This window comes from Larus michahellis, chromosome Z (assembly GCF_964199755.1).
Source record: "Larus michahellis chromosome Z, bLarMic1.1, whole genome shotgun sequence".
Taxonomy (NCBI): domain Eukaryota; kingdom Metazoa; phylum Chordata; class Aves; order Charadriiformes; family Laridae; genus Larus; species Larus michahellis.
The window spans coordinates 27339639-27344494 of NC_133930.1; positions in this window are offsets into that span (position 1 = coordinate 27339639).

Sequence of the window (4856 nt, forward strand, 5' to 3'; positions counted from 1 at the left end):
GGTGTGTGTTGCTTACTTCAGTCACTTGCCATGTCTGCCCAAGGCTATTCTGACTTGATGTGATTTATAGACACTGTAAAAAATGAAATATTGACAGTATTTACATACTCATACATTAGTACTTGTATATAAAGTAGACTTGCCACATGGAAAAAGGTTAATAAAAGAGGATGTTAGGATCCCAGAGGGCCAAGGCACAGCTTTCTGTACACATGAATTGTTGATGATATAATTGATATATTGAATTAATTATATAATGATATATTTAAAATTTTTTATTTAGTTAAATTGCCTGTATGTATGTATCTACACACGTCGCCATTTGTGTTGAATTTAAGTGCTTTGCTCTACCATAAATTTATAAAAATAATCCACCAGCACATTAAACGTAACTGAAGTAAATAATTTTAATCAACATGCAACTTTGTGCTATTTTAACTGAATTGGGTTGAATGATACCTGTAATTTAACTAGTTTGAAATAAGGCAGCTCATGCTTCCTACCTAGTGAAGAAGTGGATGTGGAGATGGCACAAGGTGAAATAGCATCACCCATTACAGTGGTACCTTTGCTAGCTGGAGAAGTACAAGTTGTACAGGCATAGTTGCAACTTTATGAAGTGCTGATTTTCTAATGAATTATAAATATTTCTGTTTTTTGAAGGTAATTTCAAAGGCTTTTCAAGCCTGTAGAAAGGCAGTTCACAAAAATCACTCAAGCTGGAAGATCATGTGGCCCAGCCTCCCACTTATGACAGGATCGACACTAAATTTGGGCTGGGTTTCTTGGACCTTGTCCCAGGGAGTCTTGTGGATCTCTAAGGAAGATTCTGCAGCCTTCTGGGGCAAAGTTTTCCAATGTTTCCAGGAAAAAGAACAGCCAAAATATAAGTTACTTAAATTCTGAATAATTTTCTCTCTGTTTTTTCACTTTGGATTCATCAATGTAGATGTACAATGTAGGCGCCTGTATCATGGTTTTGTGATTAGACTATGGAGCTAGGTAACAACTTCATTATTTACCTCTGACTTCATCATCTTTGTTCTTTATGCTGGTAGGTCTGTCTTTGCTGAAAATAGACCGGAGCCACGATCAGCAAACACCTTTCTCTCTGTGAGAAAAGTGGCTGAACCTAGTTTATGGCAAAGCAAATACGAAATTAATTTTATTTGGGCTGGAACTTAGATTATAGGCGGTTGTCTGCCATTCTGCTCTCAAAAGGTTTTTTTTTTTCTTTTTGGTCTTAGTAAACCTCAGACATCCCTTTCCTCTTCGTCTCTTCCCCTTCCTCACTTTTCCTGAAAAAGATTCCTCTTGCAAGTTGTTTCACAGACTTGAAATGCACGTGCATTTGCATGTATTAGATGGTTCTCTCTGTCTTTGTTCTGCTGAAGAAGCCCCACGCTGGCTTTCCCTCGTCCTCCCTGCCCTGTGCTGGCTGCATGGAGCACCTGGGCTATCAGTTAACCTGCTTTTCCCGTTCAGGAAGGGTGCTGCTCCTGGCTGTCAGCGCTGGTGCACGGGTCCAGCCCATCGTTTTGTTAGTGGCTGAGAACAGCGAAAATGCTGAATGCCTTCTAACGTGGAAAAGTTAAGTGAGGAAGAAAAGGAAATAATGAGCTTTAACAAAAGAGACGCAGAGACAACATTTGCACAATTTGTCTCGCTAATGAATTTATTAGGCTGGACGTGGAGTCAGGAGGATAGTATATACAAACATAAATGCCTCACTACGTATTTTCTTTGACATTGGAATAAAAGGATGTGAAAGGAAGAACTAGAAACTAGACACCTAATCTGTAATTGTAATTTAAACAGACTTGGCCTGTTGAGCATTTCTGTGGCTGCTAAGTCATTACTGTGGCATTTGAATCAGAATGTATAAACATGAGTAAACCAGTATTTGGGCAGAAAATGTGGAGTATATGTGACACGCTAGTGTGTTTTTACAGTGTAACCTTGATTTTCAGTTCAGGTATAATATCTGTTTCTTTTTCTGTGTTTTTACAGAACTTGCGTTGTTCTTGATGGTGATAATTTCCACTCGCATAGAAATGATACTTCAGAACAATGCGATCTATTAGTGAGATGTGGTATTTTTGATATTTCAAGCTGATGGTTCAACACTCTTATCTGGTCCTGTTTTTTCACAACTACCAGGCTCTTTGATTTTTCTATGGCTGAAGTATACTAATCTTGATAGTACCAATCCGTCTTAGGAAAGGGAGAAAGCAAAAGCCATGAAACTTTGGATGAGGCATTTTCTCAATAGAGATAGGAAGGACCAGATGGTATATTGTAAAGGGAGACAGGAACAATACATTTTCTTGCTACAGAGCTGCCATGTATGTGTCTTAGCAGAGATGTGCTTAAGTGGAAATCCTTGCATATAGCATGGTCGCTGCTCCCACGTGTGATCAAGGTAAGCTAGACTTGAGTTAGTACATTTTGAAAATGAAGGTCAGTTAGGAAATAATGCCTGGACCCTGTATCAGCTTCTCTTCTTGTAAAAAAATAGATGCTCTGAAAAATCTTGACTAGGGTGTTACAAAAAGACTCGGGAGACTGGGCTGGTTGCATCAGAGTGGGCAAAAGAAGGACCCTCTAATTTTTTTGCTTAAGGCAGGTCAATGGTTTTTAATGATGCTTTCCGTGTTATTTGCAGAAACCAATTTAAAGATGTGCTAATTTGAAAAAACAGTGACTGACTTCCACCTTGCATCTCAAGTGTTTGCTATAACACATATGAGTTTATTTAAAAGACTCTTCCCTGGGCTACAATTAGAGACTTCATTGTGATTTAATTAAAGGCAGCAGCTTCTCTATTGCTGAGCCTCTTTTCTCTGCCTGAGTTTGTTCTCTGAGACGGGAAGGACGGTAAGTCTAAGCTTTACCTGGGGTGATGAGAAGATTAGAGAGTATACAGCGATACTGCAGGTGGCATTAGTACCGCTATAGCATAACAGCTGGGAAATAAGAATAACTGCATCTTATGCTGTAGAGGTTCAAGTCACTATTTATTCATAAACATAGTAAGAATTGGAAATCATACAGTTGGAAATAACTACATGCAAATATTCTAGTGCTAAATTGCTAGAGGCCGTGGGAAGTAGGACAAAAATACAGGTGGTATGTCCATTTTTATCTGATGCATGGTAAAATTAGCTGAAGATGAATTGCAAGACCTTTCAGTTAGCACAAAAGTAGAAGTCCTCCTCCTACAGAGGTTTGAAATGGCAGAATTAAAGGCAGCAGCTTATTTTCTCCAAGAAATGTTATGCTTGCTTTTGTTTCCTATGGTTGTTTCTTACCTTTTAATACAGCAGTCCCAGCTTCTTTATGGCCTACAGATACCCATATCAGTTACATTTTATCACCTACTCTTAAATTTTATCATTTACTCTTAAGCTTCTTTGGAGTCCATAACTTTCTTTTTGTCCTGTAGGAAGTCTAGGGGGTCTTAATACAATCAGCATGTGGCATGGCTGAATTTCCATTTAATTGGCTTTAGTAGACATGTGCGTGTTCTCAGCTACCCTGGGCCTGAACTGGTACAGCAGTTATGAGGTTCCATCACTAGGCAATTATTTAAAGAAAAAATTATCAAAGGTATCCTTTGTTCCTAATGCCAAACTTAACTTCTTCCCCTTGTCTTGAATTCTGCTTGGTATAGGCTATAAATAAAAAAGCTGTGTCAAGAAGATACATCCAAAGGAATAAAATTATGTACATCACCCAAAAGGAAAAAAAAACCAAACAGTTGGTTTGGAAAAGTCATTTCAAGTAACTGAAAAAATGGATGATGAATTTTATCCCCCAACAGGGATAAAATAAGAATATTCCTGAACAGGGATAAAATACACGCAGCTGTTGTTGCAGCCAGTTGGAGAGTTACTTCTCTGACTTTTGTATCGTTAATAATGTTCTTAAAAATGCACTCCTATTTCCAAGGTTTTGCTCAACTGGGGTGTGAATGCCTGCAATTGGTAAAGCTTCATCCCTCTTCTTTGCAGATCAGAGTGGTACCCTGTGAATCCGTGAGCAGGTTTAAACGATTTATTTCTTTGCCAGGCCTCAGATTCCAAACTTCCTCTAGGGTAGAGCAGAATCAGAAAAGCATCTGGCCATCGGCACGCAAGTAATCGGACAACACAACCTCCCGAGGATGGAGCTGCCTCCAGAAAATGAGCTGGATCTGGAGTCAGCCCTCTCAGACGGCGGAGCAAACACTGCCTGTATTTCATTTCATTAGAGCACGTCAGCATTATAATTTTCAAGACCAGCCAACTAATTGTATTATCTGTGTTGTTTTCATTGGCTGAAGGATCGTGAACTTCTCTCTTCTCTCTCTTCTTAAATGAAGATTTATTTAAAATCTCTGTACATATATTTTGGGAACAGACACAGTATGTCTTCTTGCACTGCATGCCTTGTCCTCATTTGAAACCAAGGGAGCCAAATCAGGTTCTGAAGTCATAAGGCAATAAAGAACCGCAGACATGAAGAACTGAGTCATCCTAAAATTAAGTAGCCGTAGCATTTTGCTTCTCTATGATCATTAAGTGTATAGTTTCATATTCAGTTTCAGAAACCTGAGGCATTTCATAAATTGGAATAGCAAGAAGTGGAGATATTAAAGAAAAATTTACCTGGAGTGCTTACCTGTGAGTTTTCGTTTCAGTCTACATGAAGTGAGTCGCTTTCATTTTAGTTGCTCACAGACATGCACACCACAGAGCTGCTGCTGGCACTGGGGTGCCATTGCCACCTTCCCCAGTGCCTTGGGGGCTGCGCTCTCCCCCTGGTTGGGCACTGCTCACTGCAGTCACCAGAAGAAGGGGCAGAAGATATGGCCT